We start from the raw sequence: 23,068 nt of genomic DNA, 5'->3' as shown, positions 1-23,068 counted from the left end.
TCTCGTCTTGGTCATAGAAAAAAAAGGTTGTCATATGTTTCGTTAACGAAATGAACAAGATGGATGTAAAGAAGTTTTTATGCCTGCATGAAAAGTGGCATAGAATCAATCCAACATCAGGCTTGTGCCAATGCTGCAAAACACTTGTACGCATGCGGGCTTGTGTAATCTGAAACATCTGTCTTCTGCGTAAAGGAGGAGCAATTTGAAAAGAATGAGTGTTTTCTCCAAAGAGAAAAGAGTGTGGAAAACATTCAGTAAAGAGCACTGTGCAGCAGACTCTGAAAGTTGCATACATCGAAGTGAATTCACACTAGTTGCAGGTAGGTTGTTATTCGAGATTTTATTATGTGATTCAGGAAAAGTCAAATTCATAAAGTCATTTAGTCTTTTTGTGTGATGTGACACAGGTATTGACTTCTCTTGAAAATGCTTTTATACCTTTTTCTTATGCTCTCTGAGGTACCACTAACTGAAAATGTACATTTTGTTTAAACAAACAATTGGACAATTACATTAAAAGTCAAAAATACCATCAAATACTTCAAGATAAGTCCCAAATAAGTTGGGTTAATGGTTTGACATATTGCATAAATAATATTTGACTGAAGTGATTGTATTAAAGTATTATATCCTACTAATGCTAAAACTGTGATAGATGTTAAGTTAAGGTCATTCGGCTACTTTTGGGCTATTTTTGATTGGCCATTGGGCTAGTTTTGTTACACAGACCTGGCAACCTTGAAAGCAGCAGAGGATAAGATATTATGCAAAAATAAGAGATGAGAAGAGAAAACAGCAGTATTAATCATTTTAAAGTCCATCAAACTATGCAGATGCTTTAGAAACAAGGATATACAACTGTACATTCAGACTCACCTTATTCATTTTTGTTCTGTACACTGTACACAGATTCTAAAGTTCTAAAAGGGGTTTTCATAGCAGTGCCATAGAAACATTTTTGGTAAAGAACCTAACCACTCACAGAGTAATTTTTTCCTTAGTGTAAAGAACTTTTTCCAACATAAAGTGCAATGAAAAGGTTCTATGAATGTTAAAGTTTTATCATGTAACCATCAATACTGTACAAATACATAACCTTAATTTTTAAGAGTGAAATGTTCTATTGATATGTTCAAAACCATATGCTTCATTCTCCTGCTATGAATAATAATTATCATCTTCTTCATTAAAGGGAATCTGTCGAGACTACAAAGAGCTTTTGAACCGGACTAAAAGCGAAAGAAGCAATCAAAAGCATCATCAAACTTCCCTCAGAAGATGTCACTTCAAGAGAAACAAAGTTACATGAAACGTATTATTTTAGGCTATGCTATATTGACCTTTTTGTTAATTGCAGTTTTGTTTGGACTGGTTTATCAATTCAAATGCCCATGTAGAAATGATCAGAATGAAGTGGTAACAGTGTTCTTCTTCATTGGACCTGCTTTTTTTCTCTTTATCATAATGTTCCACATTCTAAGGCCTCTTAAATACGGATGGTTTCAGTGCCCTGAACGAGTGGAAGATGATACTCCTCGGAGCTGTCCTAAAGCTTTCATATGGTGTCTGATTCCACCTTTAATGTGGATCTTCTTCTTGTTAAGTAGAGGTGAATACGTTGCTTGTGCCATGACAGACTGGAAGGGGTTTTTTCTTCCTGATGGTGAGCTAGACATGCGGTGGTGTATACCCACTGAAGGGATAGAAAAGCTGATGGAGCTACGAGAATTAACTCGCAAATATAGTAATCAATCTCAGGTAAATATCCTATACTGTATGAGCTTGTTCTGTTATTGTAATATCATAAAGGAAATATTAAATTAATCCTTTCTCGACCTCACAATATGTCAGAAAGGGAAAATGACAAATTATATCGGACGAATACAAATTCAAGTAATGTTTTTTTTCTGTTCTTTCAGTATGCAGGTTATGTCTTGATCACTTTCTTCAGTGTCTTGTCGCTTGCCGCTGTGGGTATTTATGACAGCTGCATAAGTGGGAAATATGACTGGTGCCCAAGTCCACTGTTGTTGTTCTGCGGACGAAAAATGAGACCCGATGGAGGACACAGACACCATGATGTGGAGCTCAGTCCCACCGCCTCCATCACTACACATCCACTTCTTGCTTCTTCTAAAAATGAATAAACAGCTGAATTTTGGAGGGATGTAAAAATAAATGCTAAAGGGTGTTTTCGCAGCAATGCCTTAAGGTGTGTTCACACTGGGTATGTTTGGTTCGATTCAAACGAACCCTGGCGTGATTGCTCTGTTAGTGCGGTTCATTTGAATAAGTGTGAACGCTGTCATCTGAACCCTCATGCGCACCAAACAAGCGGACCGAGAACCCTTAAAAGATGGGTCTCAATCCGTTTCCAAACGAACTTTGGTGCGGTTTGAATGGTATGAACACAAAAAACATCTACATAAACCAAAAAAGGGACATAATGTCACAAGATGTGACCCTAAAAAGACCGAATTCTCAAGCATAATGTTTTTTTTCTCGTCATAATCGCGATGTTTCCCGTCACAGTTCGGTACAGGCATCAGAAACGTGTCTCCTCATGCCAGATCTTCATTTGTGTGTGACAGAGGGATTCCTGATGCTGTTTTGATTCCTTTACATATTTTACAAGCTCTTCTCGAGTCCTCAGCTGGTCAGTATTTCATGATATGAAGGCTACGCACATACGAGCACATTTAGCCCAGCACAAAGCATTGTTTTGGATGTTCCGTAAGTTCTGTCGCAAAAATTTAAATATACGCAATAAAAGCTGACTGTGAACATATACCCATGCCTTAAGGTTCGGTGTTAAAATGCCAATGTGAATGCTAAGAGGACCAGGACAATTTTTTGTTGTTGTTGTTGTTGTTGTTGATCCGGACCAAACGAACCATTTGAACCAAAATACAAGTGTGAACACACCCAACGAAGAACAATTTTTGGTTCCCCAAAGAACCTTTTGGTGACGGGATGGATTCTTGAATCCACTGCCGCTTCAATGTATATTCTTTGAGGAGCTGTTAGTCAAGTTATTAATCAATATTTATCCATCTAAATATCAAATGATTTGAATGACTTCATCAAGCTTATGAGATTTACTAGTTATAAAATGACATGTCTGTTCACTGAAACATGCTCTCTTTGTTGTCTCTTCTGTTGCCTACGTGACCAATTCATAGTTAAATAATTTACTTTGCACTTCATCTTTAATCACTAGAGAATAATGACAAATATTGTCTGATCCTCTTACTGAGAAAAAATATCTTACCAGCATGTTTTATGAAAGTTTATCTGCAACATAGTCTGTTATTAATATTTCATTGTCCTCTCTTGTTTTTTTTTTTGGTTTTTTTTTATGTTCATAATTTCTTTGTGAAGACTCAAATCGCATCATTTAATATTTTTTTTAGTATTATTATTACTTTTTTATTAATATTCATAATCAGTAGTATTATGTATCTGTTTTATACGTTTTATACATTCATAATCATTTGTAATCATTGTATTTTGTGAATCATATATGGGGGAGACTTTGGGTGACTTTGAGTGTGCTGAAGTTAGAGACTGAAATGTATTTTGGCATAAGGGCATACATTCCTATGTTAATGGGAACCAGATGTTTCTCTGGTAATGCAGTTTTTCTGTTCAGCATATATAAGAACTGAAAGTCTTTGTCTAGGGCAGAGAAGATGACTGACCTTCGTTTGGTCCATTGTCTCTTCCTCCTATGATTCTTTGATTCTTGCATGTTCTGATGATGATGCTGTTGTAGGTTTAACGGGATCATAGTGACTTCTAAAACTGAGAAAATGAGACCAAACTCCCAAGTTCTGAGTTAGATTTTCAAGGCCATGATACATTGGAAAAATGCGGTGTGTAGTTAAATGACAATGTGTTTCCTGTTAAATGCAATAAAATGCTTATTTTGATGCTTTTTTTTTGAGTTAAGAGTTTATTAACCATTTAAAAGGCATCTTTACCTCAATTAATACCTGATGGTTTCTGAATCAGATGGTTTCACCAAGAAAGACAAACATACACAGCTGTTATAAAACCAATGTAATGCTTTTGCCCCCTTTTTCTCTTATATGTTTTATTCTAGTCTTAATTGCACGCTAATTATTTTTCTAGGCACGATTACGCCGCAGCGAGATGAAAAAATCTCACATTTTTAGAATTTCGCAAGTGCACAGCAGGTCATGTGACAAGAACCAACCAATCACAAACATTGAAATCTCAGCAAAGATGGATGAACTCCTAAACACAGTCGTTTTTTTTTTTTTTTTTTTCCTTCATGTTTAGCAATGGTAGACACCACTGGAGTGCTTTGTAAAGAAGGAGAAAGTGGAGTGGTCAGCGTTTTCCACAAGTCCAAAGTAGTCGATTGCCGAGTTTACGCGAGTGATCATAGGTAACTAAACCTATATGCGCGTGAACTCGACAATCGACTACTGTGGACTTCAACCGAAAATAGGATGTAAATACAGGTATTTGCGCTGGCTTAAATAACATCATTTTTATTCATATCTTTCACATCTACTGCAGTCAGATTCACTCGTGTTCACTCTGAAGGAATCACTCACATGACCTGTGCACTTGTAATGACACATCAAGGATGTTAAGAGGCTAAAAGCAGGTTTAAAACTTGCCCCATTGAAGTCAACAGGGTGCAAATTTTAAAAAGAGGATAACACGGTGTAGGCAACACCGATTTTTGTCGTTGTTCTCTGTACTGACAGCACTCCAAATTGACAAAAAAATGAGCTCAATGTTAAAATTGACCGGAGTTCTCCTTTAAGTGTTCCAGTGTTGTGCCTGAACGCGTTCATTGAACGATAGTTCATGAACTCATTCATATTTTGGGCGAACGTGAACTGAACATTACTGTGTTTACATTACAGCATTACTGCCTGATGAACGTTACTGTGAACTCGTTCATTCTGGTGTCTGTGAACGCCACGCTCTCTCAGTTTAACTTCGTTCAGTAGGATGCCAGATTTCTATAAAGCCTTCCAGGCGAAAACCCACCTAAGACCCACCGTAAACCGCCCTTAATATGTAGCGGAAAAAACACCCAATCTGGCAACACCAGCCACCCGTGTTCGACCTCTTGTTCGATCTCGTTCATCAAAATGAACAAATCTTTTTTCGAGTCATTTCGTTCATTTAAGGGGCTTTAAATGTTACTATTAACTGGCAAATTCCCCGAACACATCCACCTACGCAATCTTGATCATATTCTGAATTAAGAAATCATTATAATGCAGTCAAAAATCGTTTACAGGGAACATAAATAATTACTTCACCTCGAGTCTTTCATGAACGACTCATCACTTACGTTACAAATCAAAACAAAAAGCAGCAAGGAGGCGTCGTATGATCATTTAAACGAGTTTTATGATAAGGTCGGTGAAGATGGGAAAAAATCTGACGCATATCTTCAGTGTTAAAACTGATAAAATAATTGTCTGTGGGGGCTGTGGTAATCATTTTGAAAAATAATATCTCGCAACAACATGGAAAAAAAAAGAACTATGAACTAGTTCATTTTTGGAACTGTGAACTTAGTTCAAAATTTTGAGTAGGCCTATATGACCTATGAACTGAACTAGTTCATTTTAAAATTTGTGAACTGAACTTTGAACTAGTTCATGTAGAAAGTGAACTTTCCCAACACTGAAGTGTTCCACTTCCTGAAGTGGACAAGTGAAGTTTATGTGGACACACCCTCGAACCCTGTCACCATTCTGTTCTGTTTAGTTTAGTTTTCATAGACTTGCAGTTGGTTTTCATTTGCCGTCTTCTTTGTTTAGATTCCCGCCACTCGTTTGTCTCCTTGGTAACCATTATCATTAGTTCATATGTGTCAGCTGTATATGATTAATTATCCTCAATTATGTTCCTTCTTTAGGTTCCCCTGAAATCAAAATTTAAGTTTGTCAGCTCTTAGTATGAATATGTTAGCCTTAAGGTTATGAATAAGTGGGTGTGTTCCAAACCAATGACAAACTTTGCATTTAGTTGATATAAGCATTCAAAACACAGTCTCTCGCTAAAATGGATCAGGGATTTTGACGTCCCGGGGACCTCAGCTTCTCATCACATCTTCTGTCCACCTTATTGCCCACCCCCTATGCAATAAATACCACCTGGCCAAAGTGACCATGGCTGGCTGTACCTGTCTGTGCGTTCGGTAGTATCAGCTGCTCATGCTCAACAGATCTCTCAGCACAACACGTCTCAGTTCAGTGATCTGTTGGAAATACTGGAGTAACATATTGGTTTATTTCGAGTCGGAGTGACTGTCAGGCACGTCTGAAAGTGAGTAACTTTAGAATATATATATTATACATACATATATATGAATGAATTCTGGCTTGTTTCTGTGAGCCCAGGAGTGCGGTGTTTTACATTGCGTCCCCACTGCGTATAGCTACACAATAGGCTACGAAGTGACCGCTCTCGATGTGCAGTTGCTGCAGCACAGCTAATGAATGCCACTCACTGTGCTCGCTGTGCAGCTGCAATGTGTTTTACATAAAAGCTTCAATGAATCTGAGGAAAGGTTGAAAATAAATCACTACTCTCAGGGAACCGAGGTTACGTTAGTAACAGAGTACGTTTTGCTATCTTACTAGTTTCCAGCAATTTGTTTGATTAGTTTTCTGATAAAACTTCCATTTGTTGGTGAAACGATGGAGTTGTGTGTCGTTGTTCAAGACAGTCGTGTTAAGGGAGGAGTTTAGTGAAGCGCTGCAGAGCTTCTGGCCCAACGGTGGAAATGCAGTGTGAAAATCCAAGGCTATTAACTCCGCCCGGCCCATTGAAAGGCCTGGATCACACTGGCCCGACAGTGGAAAAGCGGCTATAATGTGTGTTGGAGCTATATATTGATATTTATTTTAATATTATCGTTATAAGAGAATATTAATCTATTTATGTATTATTTTATTCAGAGCATGCAGTTATGACAACAATATATCATGTTTGTCTGAACCAAGGTTTATATATTTTTTTCAACAACATTTATATACAAAAAAATTTTTTTGTTTCATGTGTTGCGTGATATCTCTGCGCCCAAGTAGCAGTGCTTCGCCTAAGTAGCTGTGCTTCGCCTGTCCTTCCCCCTAATATAGTCCCAAGTCAATATCTGCCTAGGAAATCGCCTAGTGTTAATCTGCATTGCTATTTGTACTCGTTGTGAATACGCAGGCCACAAGAAGTAATTACGTGGTTTTTTTTTTGTTTTGTTTTTAATCACTTTTACTCAGGACATGCTAGCTGGCAACAAAGGATTCCATTCATTGTGCTAAGCTAAGCTAGCGCCGACCCTGTCAAACTAAAACAATGCATGCACTGAGACAAAAATGCATTTACCCACCTATCTAAATGTAGGAAAGAATGTGAATAAGCTCTATTTCAAAAAACGGCGGAGTGTTACTTTAAGGATTTGCACATGAAGGTGAGTAAATGACGGCAGAATTATCATTTTTGGAAGAACTAGTCCTTTAATGTGCATTTCAAGGCTGAGATTATGCATCGTCTGCAGAGCTAACGTTATTTACACAAAATAACATCTAAAGCGCATCTGACGAAGACAATATCTTTATTAACTTCAGAAAACTATTTATTAGATTTAGGTATTAACTAACAGACAGACAGACAGTTATATTCAAAACAACCTCAAATCTTACTAACTTACTTACCATGATATAGTGCTTTAACATTTAAACAGATCCAACAAATAAAATGAAGTAAAAACATCATCTGTAGATATCTGTCTGTATAATGTTGGGCACTGAGAGTATAATGGAAATATAATTAACCACAAACCAACATGAGACTTCAAGTCTTATAAATAAATGATTCTCTCTTCTATCCTTTTCTTTTAGTATAGAATAAAATACCAGTTCGGGGTTCCACTTTCGGCTGTTGTTGCAGCCAACTGCACAACATATTGCAGGCATTACTGAGACCGTCGGTCGTAAAGATGACGGTGCAAAGCTACAGTGGCGTCATGTGACCCGAACGAATAAACCAATAAACTTTAAGGTGGGCGGGGCGGCACGTGTCACTCCACCCAAAAGTGACGTCACACTTGGATGTGGGCCGGGTTGGATGTTCACCGCAGGATGCAGCGAGCTGTACTTGGAAAATTCACATGCTGATCCAAAACTGGCCAAGATAGAACACGACCGGATACTACCAAGAACAAAACCCCTTCCCACACTGAAAAATAAAGGAAAACAGACTCATCTGAATAACTTGAATACCTTACCTGAATACTTGAAAAAAATAAAATAATAATAATTTAAATATAGATTCAGGTTCATCTGTGTCATGTTCTAGCCCAGTTGAGATTAATTTGAGGTTTACATACTTTCTCTTCTTGACTGTTAATATTCTAATATAAATCAGTTTGTTGTTCTCCTCACAAAGAATAAATATTTAAATTGTAGTGTTAAAGTAAACTAGTGGGCTTTAAAAAGTATTGTTCATGTCTCTTCTCTTTCTGTGCTTGTTTGGTTTTACAATAATCGTAGAATTCATATAGCATGGACATTTGATATTACTGATTTGCTTTACATCTGTTGTCACTGGGTAAATTCCCAGGAAATATGAACTGATGAAATGTGAACTTCGCCTTTTCCCTCACTTGTCTCAATTATTTTGTTGCCTAGTCCATTTCAGGTCTTCAGAGTTCACAAATCAAATACTATTTTAAATTTGATTACAATTTTTTTTTTTTTTTTTTTTTTGCATTTTTTGAATAAATTATTGTGATCCATTAATTTGCCCATTATGTTTTTATATTGATACACACCGAGCCCAGTTTTTGCTGTGAGTTCTGCACTAGTTAGACATCGTTGGGGGTATTTTGGCTGATTGAGCAGATTTTCAATTGTATAATAACTGCATAATAACCAACACAAAATACACATTTTTACACTGTATATAATGAGAAAAAGTTTTATTTTGGTATATATCACATTGTGACTATTTTGATAATGTGCAATATTGGTGCAAGTGACCAATAGCAGGTTCATTCATTACATTAACTTATTTGAAACTCACAGGGACTTCAAAGCAAAAGGAATGAATGTTGATTTTGTCTTAAAAGGATAAGAAGTTAAACAACTTAAGAGTTCATTAACTATTTAAAAGGCATCTTTACCTCAATTAATACCTGATTAAACCTGGCTTTCTAAATCAGATGGTTTCACCAAGAAAGACAAACATACACAGCTGTTATAAAACCAATGTAATGCTTTTGCCCCCTTTTTTCTCTTAAATGTTTTATTCTAGTCTTAATTGCATGCTCAGTTTTTTTCCAGGCACGACTACGCCACGGCGAGATGAAAAAATCTCACATTTTTAGAATTTTGCAAGTGCACAGCAGGTCATGTGACATGAACCAACCAATCACAAACATTGAAATCTCAGCAAAGATGGAGGAACTTTTTTCTTCTTCTCTTCTTCATGTTTAGCAATGGTAGACACCACTGGAGTGCTTTGTAAAGAAGGAGAAAGTGGCGTGGTCAGCATTTTCCACATGTTTTTAGATGCGACGTGTGAACGGACTTAGTGCCGCAGTTCACTCCAACTCGCCCAGAAAAAGCAAACAAGTTGTGAGAAATCAAGACTAAGAAAAACTTGACATTATTATTATTATTATTATTATTTTCATTGAAGCAGTTCTGTCCACCATAATTTCACATGCATCTCATGGATGCATTTCCACATTAGAGAAAGAAGCTGCCAAAACATCATCAAAAATCACTGTGTGCTGCACAGATGTCATAAGTAAATTAAACATATTACTCAACACTAACAATGCATAATACATTTGTTACAATATTTAATAATCTTTAGCAGTTTATGTTAGTTAATGCATCAACTGACATTAACAAATGGGACCTTGTGTCACTAAAAATATTATAATGTCTGTTCCACTGAGATATCCTATAAATGTATGTATTGTAGGCATTGATGGATGTAAAATTTTCATACCAATGAAAGTGGAATAGAATTAATCCAACATCAGTCTTGTGCCAATGCTGCTGTAATACACTGGTGCGCATGCGGGCTTGTGTAACCTGAGACATCTGTTGATAAAAAGTAAGGAGGAACAGTTTGAAAAGTTTACATTTGTTTAAACTAACAATTACATTACAAGCTATTTAAATCACTTCAAATATTTCAAGCTAACATAATTATAAAATGAATGAAAGAAGTTATGAAGGGAATGTTGGAGGAAGGATGTGATGATGTTGGTGAAAGCAGCAGAGATGGAGAGAGAGAAATAAAAATAAAACAGGAAACTGTGTTAATGGACATTTTGAAGTCCATCAAACTATGCAGATGTTTTAAACGGAGAGATATACAACTATATGGTTCACGAACCGGACATGTTTTGTTGACACGTCATGGAGCAATATGGGTTGCAGATGTGCGTGTTCGGTTGCTCAAACGCTAGAGTTTTATTCCGTCTCCAAATGTACGTTGGTTAAGAATGAAATGGCTAGAATTTATTTACACATCTACTGTTGAATCCAACATATCATCAGCGCTCAAATTCGCTTTCATGGTGCTGTCAAGTACGATGTGCAGTCTGTGAGGTAAACTAAACGCTATTAACTATTTGAAAAGGGGCTCAATATGTCCCGCCTTAGCTTCCTGTTTCAGTGGAAATTACGTCAACGCATCATACAAAGCTGCGCGTTCCAAGGCACTTCAGTGGGCCTTTAAGTTGCTCCTTCACCTGCACTCCTTGTCTGGTATTGTTTGTGTCTGCAAGCTGTTTCGCATGTTGGCTGTTTGGATTATTCTAATAAACCTTGTGTGGTATATTCCTCATCTTCATCTTTATTGAACTTAAGCATTACAACAGTTTTGTCTAATATGTTATTCGAATGAACTGTTAGACAAAGAAACTAAATATAAAAAATTAGAATATGAAATTTTTTAGGTTTTGCCATGTGGTTGATGCCCAATGTTTTGCTTGATCCCATAAAAGTTGCATTGGATTTTCTCCTTAGCGTAAAGATTGAGAGAGTAACTCTGTATTTCGTAATGTCTGCTACTTGTATCTGTTCAAATTTATTAATGGACCTGAGATACCATGAACTAAAAATGAGCAGTTGTGCGTTTATTAATTGACTCTAACAAAGAATAATAAAAAGCATATTATAATTGTAACAAATATATTGCTCATTGTTAAATATTAGTTAATGCATTAATTATAATGATTTCCTAAATGTATTGTAGCTATTTTCAATTCTTAGTCTTAGTCCCAATTCAAATGTCCTTGTTAATTATCATATTTAGTCACCCTTATCCAATTTGTTTCAGTCAAGTTTTAGACAACTAAAAGTCTCTGCATTTTAGTCTAATTTTTTATCAAAGAAAACTTGACATTTTTGCAATAAGATTACTGTGTAAAGTTAATGCATTATGAAACAAGTTAATTTCAGCTATAAGCAGCCATATATGTCAAATAGGGAGACTTAACCCTCCTATTACCTTTGGGGTCAATTTGACCCCATTCAGTGTTTAACGTCTCTAAATACATACTTAAAAAAAAAAAAATTTGCTTCATATTTAAAGACTTTTCCTAATTTAATGGGGACAACTGGGTAAACATAAAATTAACATGATGATAGGTTTTCAATGTTCTGTACGTACTTTTGTAGCATCGGTGTTCTTTGACAACAACAAACAATCAAATCTATGTGGTATTACACTTACAAAATAATTAAACTGCCATTTTGAATCCATGTCCCTTCCCTTCTGTTAGAATCAGACATTTGCTTTTTTTCAGCTTCAATATACAGAAAATGGAGCTAAATATCAGGTTTTCTCTTTCGCCCTAGTCCTGTGGCTTTCATAACGAAGTAAGAATGACCAAGATTTTAAAGAATTCAAGGCAGTGGTTAAACTGGCTTTTGTAGGGAGGGGGAGCCCTTATTTACGGATAATGGTCATCATTCATAATCACACCAAAAAATGATTTAATGTGTTGAGAAATGTGGTGATCAATGTATAATTACACTCTAATAAAGGTAATATCACACTCTAATAAAGGTAATATCACACTTTAATAAAGGTATAATTACACTGTAATAAAGGTATAATAACACATGTATGGTTACATTTTATTAAAGGTATAATTACACAATGTATTATTAATCTGTAATAAAGGTGTAATTACATTTTAATCAGAGGTTAAATTGGGCCAGAGCGCAGCTCCACCTCCTCAGGTCCACAACACACCCTGCTGGAGCTCAGTTCCATCTCCTTCAGCACCAAATATTGTTATTCCACATGAATTATTTTTCATCTCTCGGCAAATACATGACATATGAGACTGCATAATTAGCAAGACTACACAGAGACAACCAGGCTACATGGAATTATCAGACATCATAATGCATTAATCTTTGCGTTTTCTGGTTCAGCACCCCACCCACAGTCATCAAAGGAAAACTGTCACAATTCGAATCTTTGATTTTTTTTTGGGGGGGGGGGGGGGGGGGGGGTTAAATGTTTTATTGTCAAGATTCATCTCATAGCTGGCTGCCTTGGTTTATTACACTGTAATAATGGCATAATTATATTGTAATACAGGTACAATTAAAAAAAATTGTATAATATGGTATAATGGTATAATTACACATTTGTTATTACATTGATATAAAGGTATAATAACACAATGTATTATTACACTGTAATAAAGGTATAATTACACATTTATTATTACATTGTAATAAAGGTATAATTACACAATATATTATTACACTGTAATAAAGGTATAATTACACATTTCTTATTACATTGTAATAAAGGTATAATTACACAGTGTATTATTACACTGTAATAAAGGTATAATTTCACAATGTATAAAAAAGTTGGATGACCACCCCTCAACAAAGAATAAAAAGACATGACCCTCCCCTGTTTTCCTCCGGTGGTCCATTCCATAAATACCGAATGGTCCCTAAACAATGATTATCAAATTTCTCTCTCATATTGCTCCTCATAACCACTGAAAACTGTAAAAAAAAAAAAAAAAAAAAAAAAAAAATTCAACCCAAAGTCCAATTATTAAGGACATTTAGTTAAAAGTGGTGGGTACAAAATGACTCGTGACAAAATCGGGTGGTTACGTGTACCCACCGTCCCCACCGAAATCGACGCCTAAGGATAACGTTGCTGTTATGCTTACAATTGTGACAGTTTTCTCTTGATAGCTGTGGGTGGGATGCTGAACCAAGAGAACGCAGAGATTAATACATTATGACGTCTGATTATTCCATGTAGCCTGGCTGTCTCTGTGTAGACTTGCTAATTATTCAGTCTCATATGCCATGTATTTGCCAGGAGACGAAAAACAATTCAAGTGGAATAACAATATTTGGCGCTGAAGGAGACGGATCTGAACTCCGGCAGGGTGTGTTGTGGACCTGACGAAGCGGGGCTACGCTTCGGTGCGCTCCGGCCCAATTTAACCTCTGATGCCAAGTATCATGTAAATATGCTGTGTTGCGACTCCCCCGCAAAAAAATCTAGCCTAGCCTAGTACTATATCGCGATCTGAACTTGAAAAAAAGGAACAACAACTGACGCTCATGCCATCTAATGAATGAACAGCGGATTGCAACAAAAATAAATGCTGACGAAAATAAAGAGATTTTTGGTTAGTTTTTATTTATTTTTTCACAATATTTTTGTCTTGTTTTTTTCGTCAACGAAATTGCATGTTGATTAAGCCACAGAGTTATTGTCGCCTCGTCTTTGTCTCGTCTTAGTCATAGAAAAAAAGGTTGTCATATGTTTCGTTAACGAAATGAACAAGATGAATGTAAAGAAGTTTTTATGCCTGCATGAAAAGTGGCATAGAATCAATCCAACATCAGGCTTGTGCCAATGCTGCAAAACACTTGTACGCATGCGGGCTTGTGTAATCTGAAACATCTGTCTTCTGCGTAAAGGAGGAGCAATTTGAAAAGAATGAGTGTTTTCTCCAAAGAGAAAAGACTGTGGAAAACATTCAGTAAAGAGCACTGTGCAGCAGACTCCGAAAGTTGCATACATCGAAGTGAATTCACACTAGTTGCAGTTAGGTTGTTATTCGAGATTTTATTATGTGATTCAGGAAAAGTCAAATTCATAATGTCATTTAATCTTTTTGTGTGATGTGACACAGGAATTGACTTGTCTTGAAAATGCTTTTATACCTTTTTCTTATGCTCTCTGAGGTACCACTAACTGAAAATTTACATTTTGTTTAAACAAACAATTGGACAATTACATTAGCCGCGTTTCCACTGTCGGGCCAGGGCCAGGCCAGGGCTTTAAACGGGCCGTGCCGGGCTAATAGCCTCGGGCTAATAGCACCGGGCCAGCGTTTCCACTGTCGGGCCAGAAGCTCCACAGCACTCCACTAAAACACGCCCGTAACACGCCTCTCTGGAACAACGTCACACTAACCCATCATTTCACCAACAAATGTAAGTTTTATCAGAAAACGAATAAAAAAAAAATCACAGAAAACAGCGTTGAAAACAAACATGATAAAAGCGGCCGTTTGCTGGCATTTTTTGTTTTGTTTGTTTACTTGAATATTTAAAACCCAAGCATCGATGTTTTACCACAGGTTTACAATAAAAAGTGATACATTGATCATAATGAATTAATTTATGTCAAAATAGCACATTAGTCACTCAGAAATAAATTACGGTCTATTTCACAAAAGAAAGAGGAGGTAGAGGACACAATTACTTCTTCAGTCGCGTCTGTTTCTTTATCACAGGATCGACATACATCACATTTAGAAAGAATGATCATTTCTACAAATATATGCCATACGACCTGAGGAGCTTTAGCACTCTCTCGACTCCCATACAGATATTTTCAGTCAGAGAAACAGAGGAAGCTCCCGAAAAAAAAGTTACTTTATTTTATGATAGTCTGGTATAAAGAGACGAGACGTAGGCTACTGACAGATAAAATAAAAACATGAATGTGATAGCCTTTAATATTGGTCTGATTTCTTCAAGCGTTCTGTTTTTTTTTACTATATGCGTATCTTCAAGCGTTTACTATGTTTACTATGGTAACGGTTAGCGCGCATAGTCTTTTGCATCACAAACAGAATTCAAACATGAACGCGAGTTAAATTATTTTAAAAGTCTTTAATACTGACAGAATCATCCGGCGCTGCCGTCTCCCGACTCAGGTGAACTCCGCCTCTGTTGGTAACCACTCCTCTAGCCCGAGCTGGCCCGCTTTGGCCCAAAGAGATGCGCGGTTGGCGGTTACAGCCGCGGACTCCGCGGATAAACCGCGGATTGGGAGGATGACGTGACGAAAAATAATATTTTAATTAAATTCGGGCGGGTGGTGGGCGGTTGAACCAATCAAATGAAAAATATATGTATACACAAATCAACGGATGGCGGACGGGTGCGGTTTTGAAAATTGGTCAAAAACGTTGGTGCGGCTGGATGGCGGACGGATGATGATTTTTGTGATGCGGTTGCGGATGAAATAATAGCCCATCCGCGCATCTCTAGGCCCAAGGTATTCGACGGGCCAGAAATCCTGGCCGTTGGCCCCGAGTAAGCCCCGATCAAGCCCCGGAAGTGACAGTGGAAACGCGACTGGCCCTGGCACGCACTAGCACGGCCCGGCCCTGGCCCGACAGTGGAAACGCGGCTATTAAAAGTCAAAAATACCATCAAATACTTCAAGATAAGTCCCAAATAAGTTGGGTTAGTGGTTTGACATATTGCATAAATAATATTTGACTGAAGTGATTGTATTGAAATAGTTTATATCCTACTAATGCTAAAACTGTGATAGATGTTAAGTTAAGGTCAGTCGGCTACTTTTGGACTATTTTTGATTGGCCATTGGGCTAGTTTTGTTACACAGACCTGGCAACCTTGAAAGCAGCAGAGGTGAAGAGAGTGCAAAAATAAGAGAAAATATAAGTATTAATAATAATAATTTTAAAGTCCATCAAACTATGCAGATGCTTTAAAAACAAGGATATACAACTGTAGGCTACATTCCGACTCACCTTATTCATTTTTGTTCTGTACACTGTACACAGATTCTAAAGTTCTAAAAGGGGGTTTTCATAGCAGTGCCATAGAAACATTTTTGGTAAAGAACTTAACCAGTCAAATAATATTTTTTTTGTTAGTGTAAAGAACTTTTTCCAACATAAAGAACCTTTAGTGCAATGGACAGGTTCTATTTTTAAGAGTGAAATGTTCTATTGATATGTTCAAAACCATACAGTATGCTTCATTCTATGAATAATAATTCTCAGCTTCTTCATTAAAGGGAATCTGTCGAGACTACAAAGAGATTTTGAACCGGACTAAGAGCGAAAGAAGCAATCAAAAGCATCATCAAACTTCCCTCAGAAGATGTCATTTCAAGAGAAACAAAGTGACCCGCTCTTGAAACGTTGCATTGTTTTAGGCTATGCTATATTGACCATTTTGTTCATTGCAATTTTGTATGGACTGGCTCATGAATTCACATGCCCATGTAGAAGTGATCTGAATGAAGTGGTAACAGTGTTCTTCTTCATTGGACCTTCTTTTTTTCTCTTTGTCATAATGTTCCATATTCTAAGGCCTCTTAAATACGGATGGTTTCTGTGTCCTGAACGAGTGGAAGATGATACTCCTCGGAGCTATCCCAAAGCTATCATATGGTGTCTGATTCCACCTTTAATGTGGATCTTCTACTTGTTAATTAGAGGTGAATATGTTGCTTGTGCCATGACAGACTGGAATGGAGTTTTTGTTTTTGATGATGAGCTAGAAACGCGGTGGTGTAAACCCACTGAAGGGATGCGAAAGGAGATGGAGCCACGAGATTTAACTCGCAAATATATTCATCAATCTCAGGTAAATATCCTATACATTATGAGCTTGTTCTGTTATTGTAATATCATAAAGGATATATTAAATGAATCCTTTCTTGACCTCACAATATGTCAGAAAGGGAAAATGACAAATATCAGACGAATACAAATTCAAGTAATTGTTTCAGTATGCAGGTTATGTCTTGATCACTTTCTTCAGTGTCTTGTCGCTTGCCGCTGTGGGTATTTATGACAGCTGCATAAGTGGGAAATGTGACTGGTGTCCAAGTCGACTGTTGTTGTTCTGCGGGCGAAAAATGAGACCCGATGGAGGACACAGACACCATGATGTGGAGCTCAGCCCCACCGCCTCCATCACCAAACACCCACTTCTTGCTTTTCATAAGCCCAGGGCTTATGTGAAATTAGCAACGCATTCTCATCCTAGGGTGTCATATACTGACGCTTTTGACATTTCGTCTACATCCAACGCACATGGCACCCTTTAGTGTCAATATGACACGCACAGAGCTTTGTTCGGTTATAGGTAGGTTTAGGTCTGGGGTAGGGTTAGGGTTAGACCGCTAGGAGGTGCCTTCTGGTCCATATCTATCTGCGTCTCATATTGGCACTAAAGGGTGCCATGTGCGTTGGACGTCAGTATATGACGCCTTGGGATGAGAACGGGCTGGAAATTAGTCAGCCTTACTCATTCATTTTGGCTGGGAAGGGAAAGGTTGTTTTGATGAAGCTTTGATGAACTTCCTTATCAGTTACTGGAAGCTTGTTCCCTTTCAAGAACGGTCACTTCATATTGCGTAGTTATACGCAGTGGGGAAACTCCTTTTCCTCGATTTAACTCGTTCCCTACTCTCAGGGAACCAAGGTTACGATAGTAACCGAGTTGTTTTTTTGACATAGCTCATAAAGTTCAGTCAAAGATTAAAATTATGTCTTTCCACACATGTATTTCATTTCATTTATTTATAAAGCACAAATAAACACAACAAAAGTTGACCACAATGCTGTACAGAAAATAAGTGTAATATATTTTAATAAAAAATGTATGACTTACTTTCTTGGTGAACACAAAAGAAGATGATCCGAAACAACAAAATAAAAAATTCCACAGAAGAATGTCAAAGTAATTTGTGAAATACATGTTACATTTAGCAGGATATGAGAAGGTATATTCTACACTCTTATAATGATTCCACATATTTTTTTGCAGCAGTGAACCATTTGGGGTTTTCCAAAGAACATCTCTGTAAACAGTTCTTACAAGAAAAAATTTTTCTTAGTGTGGAGAACATGTTAATAACTTAAAGGAGAACTCCGGTCAATTTTAACATTGAGCTCATTTTTTTGTAAATTTGGAGTGCTGTCAGTACAGAGACCAACGACAAAAATCGGTGTTGCCTACACCGTGTTATCCTCTTTTTAAAATTTGCACCCTGTTGACTTCAATGGGGCAAGTTTTAATCCTGCTTTTAGCCTCTTAACATCCTTCATGTGTCATTCGAGTGCACCAGCCATGTGAGTGATTCCTTCAGAGTGAACACGGGTGAATCTGACTGCAGCAGACCATGTTCACTCTGAAGGAATCACTCACATGCTGTCGTTAGAAGCATAGTTTCTAGTTTACATGAGATGTAGACTGAATAAATCCTTATCTTTAGCAAAATAAGCAAGCTGACATTCAGTACAACCCGTGTAATTTATTTAGAATACATACAAATGTCATTTACGTCTTTTAGTTTGTCAAGAGATTTAAAGCACCGTTTTTGAAGACTGCGCATGTGCGAACGTGCTCTACTATGTAAGAACGAGCCAAATATTGAGTCTGGTAATAAAGCAAAATAACTGAGAAAAAATAGAAATGGTCTTCAGATGCCATGTCTGTAACTTATATGACAAAATCTAGCGTTAATTCGATCTCAAACAGATTAATTAAAATAAGTTATTAGTCCACCAAGTGCGAGACGTCATAAACCAACGTGGTTGAACGATACTTTGCGACAGACAGTTTCGGGAAACAGTCGTGACTAGCTAGTTGATTTCTCCAACGATGCATCGTACTATGGTAGTTAAGCAGCGAGCTATATAGTTGTACGGGAAACGCACCCCAGGTCAGGGTAGGCAGCAGAGAATCAGAAACGATAAACAGTCCAAGGTCAATAACAGAAATCAAACACGGGAATAAACGCTCAGAAATGATGGCTGGGGCAGAATCAAGACTTCGCATTGAATGTGTGTGTGGAAGTGGTTTATATGAGTGTCTGTAAATGAGGTGCAGGTGTGTAACGCAATCAGTCCCAGGTAAGCGGTATTATGGGAAATGGAGTTCAATGGGTAAAGTTAATATTCCGGGGAAGGTTCCCTCCATTAGTGGAACGATGGTTTCGGGAAACACCAAATCGTTGAACTATGCTGATAACGACGGAACTTGCGACCATAGTTGGCTAACGATGCTTTCGGGAAACGCACCCCTGGATTGTTTATTGATTCCTGATTCTTGCTGCCTGCCTCGACCCTTGCCTGTTCACCTGGTTTGTCTCTGCCTAGCCTGCTTTGCCCTGTCTGCTGTGTTTGACCCTGCCTGTCTTGACTACTCTCTAATAAAGCTGCAAATGGATCCCTGTCTCTGCCTCATCACAACACACATACTACATACTGTATCTATTTTTTTAAATAAAAATGTAAAACATATGCTAGGTTAAAACTTGCCCAGACCCGGTGATTATGAAAAACAACTTATAAATCTTGAAATCTTAAAACTTGAAAACCCTTGTCCTGTGTAATTGGACTTTGTATGATTTTTTTTTCTTTTTTTTTTTTTTTTCTGTGAGCTTTTTAGTTATTCTAAAACCTCTAGTTGTAGTTTGCCATTTTTTTTGTCACTTAATATTCAACAATCCCAGCAAACACATTTACGTTGTGGCAACGTCTGTGGCACGTTGCATTTCTGCTATGACAATGTCGCTGTCTACGTGCTCGCAACACTGTAACAACGTAGAATTGTAAGACGCGACAGGGCTGTAGCAACGTTGTTGCGCGACATTCAGCAACTGAGAGATGCGTTATGACAATTTTTTGTTTTTATGCTGGATAGGCCTATAGATATCCACCATTTAGCATTTTATGTTTTGACGTTAATTTTTAATTAGTCAGATGTTAGATAATTATATATATTTTTAAAAATTGTTTATCCTTATTATTATGTAATGGGGCTATCAGTAAATTAGCCTAATTATAATCAATACCTGCAAGTGTACACTTTGAAGAGTAAAAATTACAGAAGGTTACGTTAATTCAACTTTATTAAAACTAACTGCATACATGGTAATCAAATTGCACTTCCAAAAGTCATACATTTGTGAAAAAAGAAAAAAACTAAATAAAAATGAATATAGGCCTACAGATTTATTTTAAGTATAATAAATAAAACATAAAAAGCAAAGATCAGAACATTTAATGAACAAAACCGGTTCTGTACATGGCAGACAGTAGTCGAAAGCCGGACGATAAAGTTCGGTAAACGGAATCAGTCCAGGAAACATCCACAAATCCAGAGGAGCAAAGAAACGAATGAGACTAAATAGCAGACAAACGAAATGAAAAACTAAACAGTGCAAGCGAGGCTACATTAGTCACATTAGAAAAAGAAGTTGTAGGTTGTGTTTGAATAATTACGTATCTTATTTAGCTGAGGTAAATAAAACGCGCACTGCACGTATCCTTGCTCGATGAAGAACGAGACAACACAATGAGCCCAACGCAACGGGCGGTTGAAATTTAAAAGGCTGATTTTCGCGCTTCAGTGCAGTGACGAGCAGTGTTGGGTATAGTTACTTTGGAAAGTAGTTAATTAGGTTACAACGTTACCATCAATTAAAAGTAATCAGTTACGTTACAGCGTTATCTATTCATAAAAGTAACGCGTTAGAGTACTCATGCGTTACCAAAAATTAAAAGCCGTTTGCAGCGGCTCACACATGACAGACACAGCCCCCGGCCCCTTTAAATGCACCTAGAAGTCGTGACTCCTGACAATGAATACCGTCAGTCATCCGACTAAATTAACACTGCAGGATAACAATAACAGTAAAGACAGTCAGCAATAGGCTATTCCACATGGCGTTTTATTTATTTATTTATTATCACAGAACATATTAATCAAAATTCGCACCTACCCAGCCCGGGTAGCCTAGGCTACTGTATATGAGCACCATACAAGATATAACGTAAAGATTGTAACGCGTTACCCACAACACTGGTGACGAGTACATATGTAGTCCAGTGGTTGTCAAGATATCGTTGGCATAACCGTAACCCTTGTGTTATGTTGCGGGTCAATTTGACCCGTTTAGATTTTCTAGTTGTTGGAAATACTGGTTAACCTATGTTTTTTTTCTTGATATTTTGTGACTTTTTCTCATTTATCATCATGAACATGCATGCAAAGTTTCAACATGCTGGTGTTTTTTGACATACAAAATTACTGTTCCTTTCGTGATGTTCGCAGGTCAATTTGACCCGCATATTTTAACGCTCTAAGGCAGGGTTCACCAATCTCGGTCCCGGAGGGCCGCTGTCCTGCAGAGTTTAGCTCCAACCCCAATTAAACACACCTGAACCAGCTAATCAAGGTCTCACTAGGCATACTAGAAACTTTCAAACAGGTGTGTTGGAGCTAAACTCTGCAGGGACAGCGGCCCTCCAGGACCGAGATTGGTGAACCCTGCTCTAAGGCAACTGTACGGACCCAAAAAAAAAAAAAAAATGTTGGTTATATTTTGTTATTTTATTTTTTTACTACCTTATGAAGCTAAAAAATGAGGTTTTCCACACTTATTTCAATACAGAGCTACAAGCTACCTGAAATAATATTAAACCTTTTTTTTTTTTTTTTTACTTTTTTGACTTTTTCACATTTATCATCATGAACATACAAAAAAAATTACTATTACGTTTGTGATGTTCGCAGGTTAATTTGACCATCATATGCAGCTATTCAAAAGCAACTGTACAGACACAAAATAAAAACATTTATTTTATGTATGTCAGGGCATCAACTCCAGTTCTAAAGTGTAAGTGTATCTAAAAGTGCTCTAACCCAAACCAAACACACTTGAAAAAGCTAAATCGTGGTGTTCAGAATTAATTGCAAATTACAAATGAAAATCTTTGACAGACACAGATAGTAAAATAAGCTGTCATTTATATATTCAAGATATCTGAAATATCTTGAGACTTCGACATAGACAGCAGGAAAAATGAGCTCAGAACATTAATTGATTAATTGTTCAGTTATGATGTTCTAAGCAAAAAAAAAAAAAAAAAAAAAAAAAAAAAGAAGGTAAATGCAAATATATATTAATATAATGTATATTCAAATTTTGTCAAAACAAAAAAGTTTTAAAAAAATGGTTAAAAAACATTTTCATTAAATCATATCTTCAGATATATATTTTTTGGAATATTTGACAAATGTTGACATTAAAAGTTTACAGTTTGAACCTGAATCTTTGTTGTTTTTCATAGTGTGATTTTTGAGGAATTGTATTGAATCCAATGCGGGTCAATTTGACCCGGACCATAAGGGGAGTGCACAGAATTCCAACATAACACGAGGGTTAAGCAATGGCCCTGAACGGTGGTTTAATGTCAACATTGTGACAACGCTGTAACAACCTTCACCACACAACGTATTTATAGCAACCTTTTGGCCATGTTGATAAAACGTTGTTTGAAGGTTGGCTACGTTGTGCCAACGTTCTGTTTGCTGGGTATCGCGCTCTGAACTTGAAGAAAAGACCAACAACTTCTGCTCATGCCATCTAATGAATGAACAACATATTGCAGCAGATTGCAACAAAAATAAATGCTGACCAATATAAAGAGATTGTTGGTTAGTTTTTATTTATTTTTCACTATATTTTAGTCTGGTATTTTATCGTCAACGATATTGCATGTTGTTTAAGTCACAGAGTTATCGTTTAATGGCGTTATTGTCGCCTCGTCTTTGTCTTGTCTTAGTCATAGAAAAAAAGGCGTCAACAATTATTATTTTTTAGTTTTTTTGCATAGAATCAATCCAACATCAGGCTTGTGCCAATTGCTGCTGCAAAGCACGTGTGCGCATGTGGGCTTGTGTAACAATATCTGCTGCGTAAA

The 23,068-nt window shown here is 37.0% G+C and overlaps 1 long non-coding RNA gene across 1 annotated transcript; it reads left to right on the top strand.

The window, feature by feature from the left end:
* The first annotated feature begins 204 nt into the window (after positions 1–204).
* Positions 205–3,940, top strand: LOC308701615. Its single transcript, XR_014031477.1, has 3 exons — positions 205–323; positions 1,196–1,761; positions 1,923–3,940. It is a non-coding gene; the product is annotated as an uncharacterized lncRNA (long non-coding RNA).
* The last annotated feature ends 19,128 nt before the right edge of the window (positions 3,941–23,068 follow it).

This window comes from Scardinius erythrophthalmus (assembly GCF_964197995.2).
Source record: "Scardinius erythrophthalmus genome assembly, chromosome: 14".
NCBI lineage: Eukaryota > Metazoa > Chordata > Actinopteri > Cypriniformes > Leuciscidae > Scardinius > Scardinius erythrophthalmus.
This window is presented reverse-complemented; position numbering and strand designations above follow the sequence as displayed.